An 18,167-nucleotide genomic window follows, 5' to 3' on the forward strand; every position below is an offset into this window, starting at 1 on the left:
ATAAAGGTTGTTCACGTGAAGGAAGCTGTAAGGTATTCAGAAGTCAGGGCAGAAAGGGAAAACACACATACATACTGCAAACACCTCTCGGACAGAAACATCAAAGTGATTTCATGAACAGAAAAGGATCTATATCAAGAACTCTTAGAAACAAACTGTTATTGGCAAAACTTAATCCAGTTATCAGTAATTACCAAAACATGCATATATGCTTCAAATTTTCAGTGCCTCAGAAATAAAACTGAGTTTTATAGCTCACTGAATAATGAAAAACAGGTATCGGCCATGTAATTGATAGACACAGATTTGAACTTGTTTTCAGAACGCTTTCCTCTGCTTTTTCAAAAGTGTTTGTTTTGAGATGTGATAAATATTTAAATATCATTAGTAAAAAGTAATTTAACTGACTGTTATGAAATCATATTCTGAACATCAAACCTTGGAGACAAAATAATTCTGTTCCCGCATAGCAAATGCTTAGATAATAGCAAATGCATAAGCAATGGCAGAACACTTCACCCACAGCACAGTTTGGAATAATCTAATTCTGCTTCTGTAAAAACCCAGAAGTAAAAAAAAAAAGGAAAAGAAAAAGATAAAAGAAAAAGGATATTTAACAAGCTGTGTAGGATTTATTACCTTTGAGATGTTATTCTACTACTCTACTTTGTGAGATATAATCAGGTTTCCGAGAACGATGATGCTAAAATGTAATAAAGGATCCAGATCTGATTCCTTAGCAACTCCTTGCATTTAATCATAAAAAAACCCCACCCAAACCCAAGATAAATCCATTCTACCAAAAATGAAAAGATTGACTGGGCAGATAGGAAACAAATCAGTTAAGTACAGACATCAGAAACTAAAGCATGAGATGGCACACAAATACTACAGTTGACAGAGATAATCTGACAGATAAATTTGGAAGGAACACGACTGACACTGCAACTACGGACTGAGCAGAAGCCAGTACCAGTGCATAACAGGAAGACCGAAGGAGAGCTGTTTGAGACTTGGCCCTGCTTTGAAAATCCCCCAGCTTTATGGATTTGTCTCACCACTTCATCATCATTTTGAATAGCGTATTTCAGAGAATGCTGTGCTCCTATAACCCAGGATTTCACAAATTGATATTTGCATTGCCTGACAGGGCATTCTGAAAAATAACAATGCTGCCGTGTTCCTGTGAAGTATCACACGCATCAAGTTCAAAGAAGGCCCTATGCAATAAGTAAATACAGCACTTCCTGTGAGCGCAAACCCAACCTTGTCACACAGGATGATAAGCTGACAACATAGCTTTCCAGTAGCTCAACATCACATTCTCATCAAAGAAGGGCAGTATTTGCTGTATCAGAGGTGCAAAGCAAATCAGGACTATGATTAATGGCATTAGTAGTGAGCCTACTGCACCTTTGTCTCCTCCTAGGAGAGCAGCAAGTCCAGACAGCCTCAGGTGAAGCTGCTACCACCAGGGCTGCTGAAGGCACCTGTGCACCGCCTGAGGACTCCTGACATGAATCCTCCTTCAGCCACCTCTTTTCCCACAGCAGCTGCACTGACTGCAGCTCATTCAGCAGCCACTTTTTGCTCCCTTTCGAGCATCAAGTGTAACTAAACCTCTATGACAAGGAGAACAAGTCACCAACAGATTACACAAATTCTGGTCTTCTTCTCAGTACACTTAACCATCACGAGAGTAGCATTCAGTGGCTACCATATTTACTAACTCACTTTGTCATCCCGTAACACCCTATAATGCCTTAAGATGCAGAAGTAAGAGATTAAGCACCTGAAACACACTAAGTAACACAGTAAGTACATCAGATGATCAGGGGAAATTAAGGAAGGGAAACTGAGAAAGACCCAAAAAGAATTAATTGGCAAAAAGGGAAAATCAACAAATGCAAGCAAAGAAGGAAAAAGTAGAATCCTCTGGTGATAAGCGTGGCTTGACTACAAATATAGGTTGTACATCTGGCACTTTCTACCTTGTTGTATACTGCACCACAGTTTTGTCATAACCAACAAGGTTCTGCACTCAGCCATACTGTGTACCAGTGCTGCTTAACCTGGGTGATGAGCCAGACCAAGAGGCATCTGTGTGGGGCAGCTTCTTCAGCCATCGCTCAGGTTGAGGGCCCACTGCATACAGCTATCAACAATAAAATTAAGTGACAAAAAGTGTAACAGAATTAAGTAACTGTTGTTTACCAAGTATTTAAGAGGCCAAAAAGCTGCAAAGTAGTGTTACTGCATATAGGAAAATCCAAAATGTGTTACTTTAAACAGACTCCTCCTCACCTACTTCAGCTTCTTGTTTGAAACAGCATTATGATCATTGCAATGCTTAAGTCAGCTGTGGCAGGACAAAAAAACAAACCAACACATGCTAAGTTTTTCTCATGGTGAAATTCCTCCCTTTATCAGAGATAATTGCAATTGCTGTTCGACATACTGTTTTCAGTACAACAAGCTGCAAATCACTTCCAGCATAGCTGTGGCAAGTAGGGATTACACCAAGCCACTCTCTCAGCTGAAGGCCTGGCCTTTCTGTAAGCGATGACATCACTTTCTCCGAATAACACAACCAGCCCATGATGAATGTTGACAGTTTATATTAAAGGAGAGAACCATGCTGTAAACACAGCGTTAAAGAAACACGACTCAGCAGCAGCTTGGCAAAGGTTTGCAATTGCTGCAATATTTTTTTTGTATGAAAGTTGTTCTAAGTGCAAAGTAGACTTCTGTGAAGAAGATTAAGCCTGGCTGATATCTCAGCACTTAGGAAAACCCATTTGATGAGAAAACAGATACAGCTGGGTTAAAACCTTTGCAGCAATTATTACTCAGAAAGGATGAAAACTCAAACAATTAATTAATGAGTTTAGTCTCAGGTGATAATATATATTTGTTTACATGTCTATGCACATACTTGTGTCTACACTCCTGTGTGTGTGCACAGAGGGCACCACAGGCCAACCAGTGAGAAGAGCTCACAGCAAAAATAAAATACCTTCTGTTCTCTCAAACACATGCTTTGAAGAACAAGGAAAAGAAGCAAGAGCTGCTCAAAAACACGCTGTGAAAGCATAGCCCGTGCTCTCCTACTTTCCCTAACACACTAAAAAAGGCAGACAGAACAAGCCAAATTGAAAGAGAATATTTAAACAGAATGTTCAGAAAAAAAATAATAATACAAAAGCTTCCCTATTAGATAAAATTCAGACTGACACCCAATACCCAGTACCATAGACTTTGCTTACAAGACCATAGAGTGCTGTTATTCATGACAAGCCCTGTCCCACACCTCAGGAGCCGAAGGGGATGTGGCTGGGCCCCACCTCTTGTTCCTGAGGCTCTCTGCAGCTGTGGATGCACAGCAGCTGACGGGGCCACCTGGGGGGCTGTGGACAGAGCCCCACAGCCTGCAGTTCCCAGGGAAAGTCCGCAGAACAGGATGGAGATTAAACACCAAGGTGAGGAAACAGGGAGCTGTCTTACCGCAAATGACTCCCTGGGCTGAGGACACTGGGAACAGAATGGACGGTCCATTTCCAGCTGGCAACCCAAGCGCCAATTATTGTAAAAATCTGAAAGCTGAAGCCCAAAATATGCTCTATCACCTAAACTCTTTAGTGTACCTCAAGGCTATTTCAGCTAAGTGACCACCTCAAACGCAAAGGGGACATAGAAAAGGTGCAGCTGTGGGGTTTAAGGACTGGAAAGCAGATTTTTGCTCTACACCCGAATTAGGTGAGGATTGTCACTGCCGAGGTACTCCCAGTTGCTTCAGATACGAGACCTTGTGATCCTGCAGCCACACAGCAAGGCAGTAGAGGGAGGAATGGCAGCTCAAGGCACATCAGCCAGATGGACAAAGCTATTTCCTCCCATATGTACTGCACCACTTTCTGTTGTAACTCTTCTAACCAGACCCTCCACAATCATGTGTTAGTCACCAAGATGACAGCTGTAGGTTAGGTGCTGGTTGTAATGTGACATTGCAAACTGAGCACACGCCACCTCTCTGCCACAGCCCAGCTGAACTGCTGAGGGCTGCAGACCTGACTGAGAATCAGCATATACACACAGGATGTGGGGATTCTCCTTCTGACCTGAAAGGATGGCGAAACCCTCACAGCCCCAGACAAAGGGAGGAGGAACTCACACACAACCTGCTGACCTTTTAGGGTAATCAGTCTAATGTTTTTCTAAGCTGTGTATGCACCTCCGAGCCTATAAGCTGTTAGCACTGCACAGAAAGGGCAGGGCTGCAGAAGGATGATTCAGTGACTGTTGTCACTGTTTGCTCCATCCACCTCCCCAGAAGCAGGTTAGCTGAGTTCGGTTGCCTTCCCTCCTTCAGTGCTATGGGAGGCCTCTTCTGTCATTTGTTGTTATTTGACAAAAACACTTCTAAATGGCCTATTTTTAGTGACAAATCAGAAACTTTCTTTAGTTCGCTTCAAAGCAGAGAGTTTAACTTGGCCCTATTTCTATTTTATCTCCTGAAAGGTATCCACCTAAAGGGCATTGTTTGCTAGATGAAAAGTTTTTAGCTATGGGTATGGGAGACATTAAATTTTAGAGTAGTGAGGAAAATAAGGTCTGCATATTCCTCCATGCCTGCAAATCTGTTCTACTAAAAGCATACAGAAAACCTTACAGTGTGAACAGAGCTCTGAAGCAGAACCACATTACCTGGTAGGGAGATAACGCCTGGTCTCATAGCGCTGCCTATGATTTTTATCATCATGCTATATTTTTATTTTATTATTAGAACACTGTCCCAATCTTTTCTAGATAGAAGGAATGTGCACTGCCCCTAATCTTACTGAAGCTAGAAAGCTCCGTCTTGCCTCCCTAGCAAAACACAGCTCCACATTCAACAGACTACTGACTATTTTAGCTATGGGAAGAAGCCAAAGAGCCAAAGCTTGCATGAGTTTCCAGAGTCCAAAATGGTAATGAATTTTCATTTTAATTGACTTTTATATTCACTCTGAGTAGTGAACACGTGTTGTTCAGCATTTAATTGCAGAAGTACTGTGCAATACAACTTGTAGAATTACTTCTGCAAATATTTAATGAGGGTTTACAAACCACGTTGCATAATATTCCAATGAAGTCTGCAACTTCTGAGGTCACGTCTATGGACCCTGCTATTCCAGACACGTACCTGGGAATCTCCTGACAGACAACTCAAAGGCTGTGTCAGAGTTTCACCAAATGTATCATTTAGTCTTTCACACATATTTGCACAATTTTTAAGAAGAGCAAAAGCAGTCGCAAAACTCTATACTCATGCAGCCATTTTTTGGACCTGCTGCATGACCACTGCTGTGAAACTCTTTTCCCTCATGGTTCAGATTTCCATTGTCATCACGCAGATCCCAGGTATTCCCTTCGTGCCTTGAGTCTGGTAACCCAAATGGCATTTTATTGACCTTTCATGATGACGTATTAACTGCGAGAAGTTGCAGTGTGGGGGCTCAATGTAAGATCAAGTTGCATTAGAAACAAGAGAATTGCTCCATCAAATGATCAAACTTGGCTCAGGGGGTAAGATAAAGAGACGGGTTCTGTTGGACTGACAGATTTTATAGACTTCAGCAATTTGTTTCAGTTAGAATGTATCTGGCTCAGATAGGCAATGGTGGTCCAAATGCCTACAAATCAGGAAAGTAACTGATTGTTTAAAGGTAGAAGCAGCAGTTCATTAACAGTATGATGCTGCTTAAGCAGATGAGGTAACTATTCTGTCTTAACCAAAGTGAAACAGAGTTCTCATCAGCAATGAACAAACTACGTAAAAATTAGACTTGGGGTAAATTCGTTCAAACACTGAAAAGTTGTGCTTACCATTAAATATAAGTACAAGTCTTCAGTCCTAACTCCATACAAAAAATCAGAAATGGTACATATGGAGTGGTAATCTTTCATCCTGCTGCAACCTACTTCTTGGCCATGTAACAGTGCAGCATCCCTAGCAGTTATTCCCCAAATTCTCACTAGGTATCCATTTTGCCAGCTTTATATTTGCCAGAACCCTGGATCAGCAACTAGCAACACTAACGTGTGCTTCTTCCTCTCAAACTATTTCTGCACCACTTGGTATGAAAACATCTACCCAAGCCCCTTTTTTCAGGTCAAGGACAGATGATGTAAGGTCAACTTCTCCTTCCTTCTAGATTTGGAAGACGATGGTGAGGCACAACGCGAATCCAAGGCCATTTCTACGCTGTTAGCTTCTACAAAGAAAAACTGTGCATTCGCCAAAATGGCAAGACTGATTTCCATGCATAATGCTTCAACATAGTTAGCATTTCACTCAGCTTAGGGAAAACAGCTTGATAGAAGTATATTGCTTTCCTGGAGCTGCAGTTCATCTTCATTCAAAAATTCACTCATGAAAAAACCACAACTGGATCTCCCAGGTAATCTCATTCTACCACACATGGCAGCCTTTTTACACTTAAATCACAACGCTGAAAAGACCAAGTTCTTCACAAGCACTTGAACCTGTTCAGTGACACTTCTCAGCACTCAGAGGATGCTGCAGAACTGGAAGTGTGATCCTTCACAAGCCTTTATTATTATCATTATAGCATACAAGGATGCATGTATAGAATGCTTTTTTTCATTTTGAGATGAACAAATCTGGAGTCTGAGAAGCATTAGGTTTTCATAATTACTAGGCTTTGATGGCTATATAATACTTAAAAAACTCGCAAGTGTTAAAAACAAGCTTTATATGTCACTGATTTTATGCTACATCAGATGACTTCCTAAGGAAGCAGCTGCTACACTACAGGATGAGACTATACATTCAGTTGTTTATCACGGGTACATTCTGCAGTAAGGATACATTTGAGAGACTTGACTTTGGACTATGAGGACAGACAAGACCGTAGCAAGAAGTTTGCTTTATCGCTGCCACATTACGTTATCACCATGCTTTATCATTGCTACATTATGTTATTTGTTAAGAAGTTCTGATGCTGCATTAACTCTCTATACTGTAGCAGGATTGCCGGATAGAAAGAGGAGATGAATGTGTGAATGAGCAGGAATAACTTGCCTAGTGATTCCAGATAACTGCACCTATACAACCAGCAAGGATGAATGGCCTACAGCAACTTCCACAATTAATGCAGTTCGCTGTTCAATCCAATGGGTACAGATAATAGCATGTATGAGACTAGACAAACAAAATGAGAATTCATATATATTTTTCAAGTGCTGCCTACAGCATTAATATCCACAGTTGTGTGAAAGACAAGCATATAATAAAAAACAACGTATCTTTCTCTGTAGCATATTTAAAAATACAGGAGACACAGAAATCACAAGACAACTTTACATCCTTGTGGACACTTATCCGTGGCACTTAAAAACATACCAAGAGGTTCCATGGTGTCTCACTCCACACACAAAAGAAGACAGGCTTTTGGAAAAGCTATAATGATGCATACTGTGGTATCTTTCCCTTGTCAGGAATACTCTATTTGTATCTTTGGAATAAATACAAATTAATTAATCAAAGTCTCTAAGATGAGAAATCATTTTGCTGGTAAAAGAACTGTATGTACCTCTAGCTAGGATTTTTGACAGAAAAACATTCCCCATTAATAAAAAGGAAAATAAATATTTCTGTAATACTTCAAGGTAAGACATATTCTGCAGAAATCTGATGGAAGAAATGGAAATTAAATCAGAATGCGTTACAGTGCAAATTGGGGTGAAATATAAATATTGTAACATACTGTATTTATCATAATTTTCTTTAAAAGAATATCAAACATGCTTAATGTTGTAGAAACACTGTGCAAAGTAATCGGCTCAGTAATGAAGACTGATAACTTGCATGAAAATAAAACATTTTGGTTGTCTCATTTTTAGTGGGGAATTTGAAAATACTTTTCATTCCAACTCCTAATAATAAAAAGAAAACAAAAGAAAATACACATCCCCTGTGGTCAGTGTCACAATGGATTTGAGTTACTAAAAAGCAACTCAAAAACAAGCAAACAAGAAACCAAGACGTGAATTTTAAAATAAAGACTGTGTGGGAAGCATGGCTGTCCCTGGCCTCATCCTTGGTCTACCAAAAACATAAGGATGGGAAGCAATGTGCTGGATAACACACTGTAATTAATCACGATTTCTTCTCCAAGCATCCTGAAAGTTAGGACGGAGGTTTTCAAGAAAATAACCAAAATGAGATTTATTTCATCTATAAGGATAGCCAGCTGCCAGGGGCAAAATCAGAGCAGAGCAGAAATGTTGACCTAGAAAACACTAAGAAAAAAAAAGGGAAGAGAAAGTATACTAAGAGGAAAGGTTGGATACCAGGGGGAAGTTCTTTACTTTGAGAGTGGTGAGGTGCTGGCACAGGCTGCCCAGAGAGGTTATGGATGCCCCGTCCCTGGAGGTGTTCAAGGCCAGGTTGGATGGGGCCCTGGGCAGCCTGGTCTGGTATTGGACACTGAGACTGGTGGCCCTGCCTGCGGTGGGGGAGTTGGAGCTTCACGATCCTTGAGGTCCCTTCCAACCTGGGCCATTCTGTGATTCTATGAAAGATGACAGAAACAATGTCTGATGCAGCCTGATCGGGGCCCTGACATTTTCTTCATATACAGATGAGCTCAGAAGGCACATCACTCTCCCTTCCCCCAAGCACACTTCTCACAAAAGGATGCAGATTCAAACACACAGGTCAGTGCTGAACAAAGTAGGAGAGAAGAGTAACAGTCAACACTAAAATCTATCCACAGTTGAAAGGTTTTTTAAAAAATACATACATCAAATGAATTATTTATATCCAAAATTCTGCTGTAGTCTAAAAAGATTTTCAAAAGAGAAAAAGTAGAAGGGGGGAGGGGTGGAGGTTGGGTGTATAAACTACATTCTTTTGTGGGTTCCCCCTCCCTTTCAAATAACCACACAAACTAGATGAAACCTTGCTGGCATCACTTGACTTCAAACCTGGGGCTTTTGCTCATATTGCACAAGTGGGAAAATATACTTCTGAGTGAAAAAGAAACACATCAACCACATATTAATTCAGAAGCATTAAGCAACTGAATACGGCATTTTAGAACAGACTTGTGCAACCACAGCTATAAATGCATTCACACGTTCCACCTCTGTCATCTGCAACAGTAATGAACACTGATGGTACACAGATACATGTCATTTAGAACAAAATTCAGGTAAGTCCTAAAGATCTCCCAAATATCTAACCATCTACTATCTATACATCAGTGAGAAATAATATTCCCCATTGATCCCATCAGCCAACAAGACTATTGTAGACATCATATTTTGTGCTTTGTTTTCAAAACAGTACCAGCTAGAAGAGGGAGCTGTGTTTATCAAAAACAAGTTCGAAAGGCTCTGAGCAATGATGTAATTCTGACACGGTAACTACGTTAGTTCAGTTTAATCGGCTACAACTTCTATGTCATACTGCAGGGCTGATCACATGAACATAAGCACTGAACTTGGTTATGTGCCTAGCACTTGCTGAATACAACTTCAATATTCTTATAATTTGAAAGACTATTACCACTGAGTAGTTGCTTAGAACATATTTGCTTGTTTGTCGAGAGTTCAGAAGACGATAATGGTGAGACCCGGTATTGTTCATTTGTACCATAAACAATATGGGGTCTACAACTCCTAACACTGAATTTCCATGTTCATGTATACGCACACGGAACAGAGGCTAACGGGTTTAATTTCTTGTCATGCATCCGCTGGGACAGTGGAAGGCTTGATGGTTCTGGCATTAAGAGACTGACCTAATTAAAGTTGATTCACTCTTCCCAGGGACGGATTAGCCAAGTTTTGAAGCACCACACCCCATCATATCATGAGGGTGGAAGCAGACTGAATCCTTGGAACATCTGCTGACAAGTCTATACCTGAAAAATAATTGGTTTGACACAGGATAGCAAGTACTCAGACAGGCTTGAGAAAATTCAAAAAGGGAATGATTAGGCAAACTCTGCTTAGGTAAATATATATATTTATGTACTAACATGAAAACTGCTTACACGTAAACTTTGAGATCTTATTTCTATGTCTTATCCCTTTGGTTCCAGTCCTCAACCCTCTTCCGCATTCTTCTGCTTTAGTTTTATTTTTTCCTGCTTTATGTAACCACAAGCAGTTTGCTGGAAAAAATATACTGCGTGCTGCATTAATTATGAAGTTCACTATTTGCCTTCTGTTACTTAAATAGGAAAAGACGGTGCTTAAAGAATACTTAAGCAAAATCTATATTATAGTTGATAATTTAGGAGTTGTGTTACTACTTCTTTAATATTTTAATGGTAAGAAACCGCGTAAAACTTGTCACTAGCATCAGCATATAGTACTTAATAAAGAAAAAAATAATATTGTAATTTCCACAGAAATTCTACAGAAATAACATACGAGGGTGCCCTGAAAGTAATGCCTCCTATTTTATTATGTTGGCCCACAGTGTCAGAGGCAGATGTTGCTGGTATGGCAGTAGAGGCTGAACCTTCCCATCAGTATTCCATTACGTGTAGTTGCCATGTTGAAGATGGCAGCAGAGTGGCAGTCTGACAAAACTGCATCTGACATGGTAGTGTAGATGAAGCAAAGGTTTGTCACTGAATTCCTCCATGTGGAAAAATTGGCACCCGTTGTCATTCATTGACTGAACATGAAGGTGACAGTTTCCTGGGTAGTGTCATTACTGGTGATGAGATGTGGTGTTACCACTGTGAGATGCAGTCAACAGAATGGTGACATGAATTCTCCAGCAAAGAAAAAGGTCAACATGCAGCCTTCAAGTGAGTGTACTGACTTTTGAGATCTTGTCTTTTGAGTGATCCTTCTGGATTTCCTGAAACCCACAGAACCACCAATTCTAGCCACTAGATCACGACACCAACTAAGTTGAAGGCTCAATCTTCCTGAATCAGGCCAGAGAACCTTTCTCTTGCAACATGATAATGCCAGACCCCATAACAGTCTGAAGACTGTGGAGCACCCTGCCTATCGTGGCTGGACTGGTCTACCACACCCACCGTATAAGCTGGATACCTGTCTCCCATCTGTTTGGGATTATGAGAGATGGAGTGCATGGGCAAAATTTTCCTAGCAATGATGCTGTCATAGCGCCTGTGAAACACTAGTGGAGAGTTTTACAAGCACAGCAAGTAGGCTCTTGTTCACAGCTGGAAAAAATGCATAGCTAATGGTGGTGACTGTTGAAAAAGCTGAGAATTTGCTCATCAAATTCTTTGTACCTGTTTTATTTTACACAGAAATATATAGGAGGCATTACTTTTGGAGTAACCTATATATTAAATACATATATATAGGGTGATACATTGATTTCATTACAAATCAGAGGATGCAGTTTAAATGTTGAGCCAAACTACTTGTTCTTCCTGGAGCATACTATGTGACAGTATATTTGAATATACTATCACGTTTTTTGACTTTGCAGTCATTCTCTCATTTTCTGTAGTCCATACCACTCCCACCTCTGATTTTGAGTAACAGACACATACGTGTGTGTGTATCATTAGATCATTACACAAACATGATTTTATCTCAGTTTCTTCATCTTTAAAACTGGACATTTATATTCAACTACTTAACAGAACAGTCTTAAGTGCTCATTGTATATAAAATATGTAATGCTTTAAAACTGTCAAGACACAACACAACTGGAACCAGAACAGAGGAACTCCATTTTTTCTCCCAGTTAGAATTAAACACCAGAAGTTCAGAGATTCATATATATATTACAAAGGCTTTCAGCTTTTTGTTAAGCTTAATACCTTACACTCAAAAAACCATTTTTACTTAAGACTCGTTTCCAGCCCTTTAATCATTCCTGTGATTCTTCTTTGAACCTTCCTTTATTTTCTTCTTCACTTACATATTCAAGGACTAAATAGAACAATCCAGCCTTAGTCTTCTCAACAACAGACAGAATATCATCTCCCTTACCAAAACAAACTTTCTAGCTTATGTATCTAGAGATCAAGTCAGTCCTTTGGCCAAAGATGTTTTCCACAGGATGGAGTCTATGACTCCAAGTAAGTCCTATGCCTTTGTTTCCTGGTGCAATGTTACATTCGCTGTATTAAAGCAATGATTTTCTTTTGTCCAGTTTGACTAGCACAGTCACTCTGCAATTTGTTCCATTCATTATTACTTTCTGAATCTATGATCTATGAATCTATGATCTGTGCGAGTTGTCCAACTCAGGTTCAGTCTAACTCAGTTACATCTCACCTTATACCGTTCTTGTTTCTTCGTCCTAATACACAATAGCATCAAGGGAGTGACCTTATAGAAGTCTAAACACATATCTTCTCAATACTTCCTTATGTATAACCCACTAATGGTTGCAGTAGTTTAACAGGACCTATTTTAACAAGCTAATGTTCATAAGAATTATTTACAACCCGTGATGCTCCTCTGTACTTTACTCACAAAGTCAAATAATAGTCACTAATTTCAACATTTCACCTGGATCGATATCTGCGATCATCTCAGTTACCAATCCTACAACATTTATCCTCACCCACATTTCTTCTACCTTCCTTGTATTCCAAGACTTTTGTAAATCGAGAGTCTAACATTAACTCCTCTGTCAGCTCTTTTTTGGGGTGAAACTACCTGCAGGTTTTAAGATAACTAAACAAAACACTTGGTGCTCATCTCTCTATCTGTTGTTCAGGGCTATACAGCTCTGGAGTGTTGACAACAGCTTTCATTACCACTAATCTACACCTTAAACAAAGCGTATCCTTCCTATATCACATTCAATCTGCTCTCAGGTAGGAAAATCACATGCGGTCAATGGTACGTGCTTCTCCTTCTCACCCAAACATTTTATTTTATATAAGCAAAGTCACCTCAACAGAATGTCCTACCAGTGCATGAAAGATGATGCTGCAACACCCATACCGTTCCCACTGTAGGCTTGGTGTATTCCTTTTACATACATGCGATTGCAATTTGGGCCAATAAAAACTAACTGGGCAAACAGCAGAATGGACTGCTTTGTCTGTAAAACCCTGAAAAACTCGATGTTTCTGATTGGGGAACATGTGAGCCAAAATTTATACTGACAACATTACTTAATATATTTATAAGGAGGTGTAAGAGGAATAGGCTGCTACTTTTCCCTCTTTATTACGGGAAACATCATAAATAACCAGGCAGAAAATTAATCTCCCCTTCTGTGATGTTCAGCTTATCTGAGAAATAAAGGTTCAAATCAGCTTTGGGATCCAAGCAGCCAATCTTTTGTGCTGGTAAGCATAAAAACTTTTTAAAAAGAGGACAGAAAAACCTCAGACCAAATATTGATCAATCACTCTGTTAAGCTGATGCTGAATCAATTACCCGCTGCATCTCAGAAAGATGCATGTTGACGTGTTCTGCCTCTAAGGGTTCTCTTGAATATTTGCTTTGCAGATAATCAGGAGTTTTGTTTTCATGGTGAGCAGGTTTAGTTGCTGTGGACTGAAATGGGGGAAAGAGGAGAAGGAAGGAGACTTCATGCCTATAAAGGAGCAATTGAGGATCAGACTAAAGCTTATTTAAAGACTTCCAGTAAGAAACTGTGACCAAGGCTTAAAACACACACTGAAGAAGCAGCTTCATCTTGAACTTTGTGAGCAGCTGTGCTCTCGTTTCCCTTCCCCCACCACAGGAAACAGACCTAGAAACAAAAATAAGACAGGAATGCTCCTGTGCAAGCTGAAGTTGTTGGCTTCTTAAACATCCACTGCTCTCGTGCCAAAAAAAATGAAACCTAGGAGGATTTAACACTTCAAAGGATAGTGGGAGACTGCTTTAAACACTGAATTTTCTACCAGCGACAGATATTCTTTCATTCTGTAAACATGTAGGAAAAATGTTATCATGAGAGCATGTCAAGACAGATTTCATTTATATCCTTGTGCTTATTATGCACAAATTCACTGCTGCATGTTACACTTTTACCTATTTCAGACTACAATTAATGCCGTAGCAATGTTATCTCTAATCAGAAAGATAAATGAAGTGGTTGAATTTTCTGATACCTTCCAAAACACGCCATTATAGCATACAGCTAGAAAGCTTAATACTGTAGAGGACTGTTTGACAAAGAAGCTCTCTCCTTATTAAGCAATGATACATAATTATAAGTTCAAGGAGAACATGAATAACATCTTGCCAAAGGAATGCACAGCAACATCAGCTACTCACAGTATTCCCAGCTACAAATTAGAGTTATGCTTTCACTTGTGTTACTAAGAATTTAGCCTTTGTTCCCTGTCTTTCACTCCGTGAACAAAGGTAAGGAGAGGGGAAAGAAAGTGAGTGTAAGGGAGGCTCAGTTCTGCGCTTAGCCTAAAAAAAGCTCATTCTGATGAGAACAAATCATCTCAGTGGCTTAACAAAAACAACTCGTGTTTTCAACACTTAATTTAATATTTCACAGGCTAATGGAAAACTTACATAATGCATTCTTCCTCAGAAAGCCAAAACATCAACACGGATGGGATTGAGATCTTGATACGGGGAGAAAGAAAATGTTATCTTTTCAAAACTGTACGCCCAAGAAACATAATGTGGAGGATGGGATGAACACTGATGTGAGAAAAAAATGAGGGGAAAATAATGTTACATATTCGAGTGACTGTGTCTGAGTGCAGCAGCTCCAGCCATACCTCTCTCAACAGTGTTTAATGCTTGATTAAATGATTAACATGATGTGATTTCCTGTCCCTCCTCTTTCTCCTGGTGTCCTCCCTGTGGCTGGATGTGAAAAACAGACTGAAAAGAAAGTTTATGTGATTGTTAACAGTAATATTTCACTCTCACTTCAAACCCCGTAAGTACTGTCAGACTATTCCACAGCCACAAAGAATTCCAACTCTCCTGGTCTCCTTTCTTTCTTTTAAAGTATGTTTGATCTTCCCTTTGTACATTCAGGGCCATGCAGCACTCCTGCCTTCAGCACCTGTTAATAATTCCTCAGAGGAATGGATAGAGAGAAAAGCAGGTGAAGGGAAGCTTTCAAGTTTTAAAAGTTCCACCCAAGGATCACATCTCATCCAATCGCTGAGTGTGGCCACTGAAAGCACCGCTCCTTCACTTATGCTTCTAGCAATATAGACTCGCTGAAGGGGTAGCATTTCAAAAAGGGTTCAAAGAAATGTAAATGATTTTTCTGATTTAAGGGACTTCGTTGTAAATATAGATAATTAAATCTGAGCACAGTGAGAGGACAAAATCAAGCCTTAGTCACATTCTAGAGGTGGCAGTCCAAGAAAGAACATTATCACAGATGATGAGCTTAATACTGGACAACAGTCTTTTCCCTTGAGCTTGCTTCTAGTTATCAAAATCATTATTATCTCATACTATGGAAAAAAGTTTGGAATTTTGCTTTCTTTGCAGGAAGACCTGAAGGCTTTCAGTACACAGTTTGTTATGCTTTCAACAGAACAAAAACAACTGCTCAGTTGGCCATTATATTGTTACTATTGTCACAGAACTACAGAATTACCAAGGTTGGAAAATACCTCCAAGATCATTCAGTCCAACCGTCAACCTACCAGCAATATTTCCGACTAAGCCACATCCCTCAGTACAACATCTAAACATTTCTTGAACATGTCCAAAGACAGTGACTCAGCCACCTCCCTGGGCAGCCCATTCCAGCACCTGACCACTCTCTTGGAGAAGGAATTTTTCCTAATATCCAGTTCGAACCTCCTCTTCTGCAACTGGAGGCCATTCCCTCTCATCCTGTTGCTGCTTACCCAGGAGAAGAGGCCAACCTCCACCTCACTACAACCTCCCTTCAGGCCATTGTAGAAAGCAACAAGGTCTCTCCTGAGCCTCCTCTTCTCCAGACTAAACAACCCCGGTTCCCTCCTAGGAGTTGTGCTCCAGACCCCTCACAGCTTCATTGCCCTTCTCTGAACACACCAGAGGGCCTCAATGTCTTTCTTGTAGTGAGGGGCCTAAAACTGAACACAATACTCACAGTACGGCCTCACCAGAGCAGAGTACAGAAGGATGATCACTTCCCTGCTCCTGCTGGCAGAGCTATTTCTGATACAAGCCAGGATGCCACTGGCCTTCTTAGCTACCTGGGCATGTGCTGGCTCACTGTCATTTCACAAATCCTTTACCCCTGTTCTAGGGTCACATACAGACTCATATATTTATGCCCATTAAATGTTCTGTACTTACTGCTAGTAATGAGCACTTAATTAATAGAGAAGTTCTTACAACCCAAATAAAATGCTGTTCAAACCACTTCATACTGGCTGGCTTGTAGCAAGGGGACAGTTAAATGAGCCAACCTTTATCAGATTACAACTGAATAAAACTAGGGGAAGAAAAAGCCAAATATCCCAGAGTAACTAGCGAAAAATATACCATCTACACAACTGATACTAAGATATCACACACAGAGAATGTTATTTTTCGCACAGTTTGCATTACTGATGCACAATGCTTCTTACGCCTGGAAAACAGTACCAAGAACACGCTCTGACAAACTCCTTGACTTTACTGCCAAGGCTGCTGGATGTTCCAAAATGCCTGAGCTGTCACATCACCACACTACAGTCAGATTTTCTATCAAGCTGTGGTCTACAGGAATGCCTGGGCATTTTTTTTCATTTTCTCCTATGATTTTCATGGTTAAAGGGCATACTTTCAGCCTGACCTATGAGATGCTAAGCTCTCAACAAGACTAACAGTAGGTCCACACCTAAAGGGCCAATCTGGATGAGAACCATACAGCGAATAGTTTTAAAAAATCTATGTACTGGTAGAGGTAGGCATTTTGTTTTGTATAAGCTCTACCTGGAAATACCAGCCAGACCGGAATACAGAATGACATAAAAACAAAGCAAATCCACAGTGCTATTGTGAGTTAAAATGAAAACAGTCTATAAACTAGTAAGACTTTGTGTATTGCATGCTGCACACTTGTATCTCAAAGGAATTTAGACATGTTTCTGTACGTAGCCTAGTAACAAAGTCCTCATGCAACTATTACAGAAATTAACAGTATAAGAAGAATTAATTAGTTACACATTTTCTGGTTGCCTGACAATACATTTATCTGCCGATTCTTCAAACCAGCACAGCAATGGAGTATTCTGTACCTGTTTAGAAATGCTAACTTTGAGCTCTTCAGGGAGTTAGTCAACAAAACACTCTGGGAAACTGTCCTCATGAGCAGGGTGCAGAGCGAAGCTGGCAGATCTTAAAGGAGGCTTTCCTCAGAGCACAAGACCTCTCCATCCCCAAGTATAGCAAGTCAGGAAAGGAAGGTAAGAGACCAGCCCGGCTGAATCAGAACCTGCCGGTCAAACTGAAGAGCAAGAATAAAATGCACAGTGGAAACAGGGACTTGGAGATGAAAGGATTGAGTGCAAGCCCTACTGAAAAAGACCTGAGTGTATAGGCAGATGGGAAGCTTGACATGAGCCAGCAGTGTGCCTTCACAGCCCAGAAAGCCAACCATATCCTGGTCTGCATCAAAAGAAGCATGGCCAGCAGGATGAGGGAGGTGATCCTGCCACTCTATACTCTGTGCTGGCGAGACCTCAGCTGGAGTGCTGTGTCCAGATGTGGAGTCCTCAGTACAGGAGAGACATGAACCAATTGGAGCACATCCAGAGCAGGGCCACAAAAATGATCCCAAGAATGGAACACCTCTCCTACAAGGACAGGCTGAAAGAGCTGGGGCTGTTCAGTCTGGAGAAGAGAGGGCCGCAAGGTGACTTGATAGCAGTCTTTTAATATCTAAAGGGCAGCTATAAGAAAGAAGACAGACTCTTTAGCAGGATCTGCTGTAACAGAACAAGAGGAAATGATTTCAAGCTTAAAGAGGGAAGATTTAGTTTAGATATAAAGTCTTCTATAGTGAGGGTGGTGAGGCACGGGCACAGGCTGCCCAGAGATATGGTTGATGCCCTGTCCCAAGAGACGTTCAAGGCGAGGCTGGATAAGGCCATGGGTGACCTAATCTAGCACGACATGTCCATGTTCGCTGCAGGGGAGATGGACTAGACGACCTTTAAAGGTCCTTTCCAACTCTAAGGATTCTATGATACTATTTCTGTAACGATACAGTGCACAGCAAA

General features: G+C 40.5%; 1 protein-coding gene across 3 annotated transcripts in view; it reads right to left on the bottom strand.

Annotated features, from left to right (window-relative positions):
• TBL1X (transducin beta like 1 X-linked) overlaps nt 1-18,167 on the bottom strand; it is a 182,174-nt gene that overhangs the window by 145,929 nt on the left and 18,078 nt on the right. The window lies entirely within an intron of this gene.

The sequence above is a fragment of the Coturnix japonica genome, chromosome 1 (assembly GCF_001577835.2).
Source record: "Coturnix japonica isolate 7356 chromosome 1, Coturnix japonica 2.1, whole genome shotgun sequence".
In the NCBI taxonomy this organism is placed as follows: domain Eukaryota; kingdom Metazoa; phylum Chordata; class Aves; order Galliformes; family Phasianidae; genus Coturnix; species Coturnix japonica.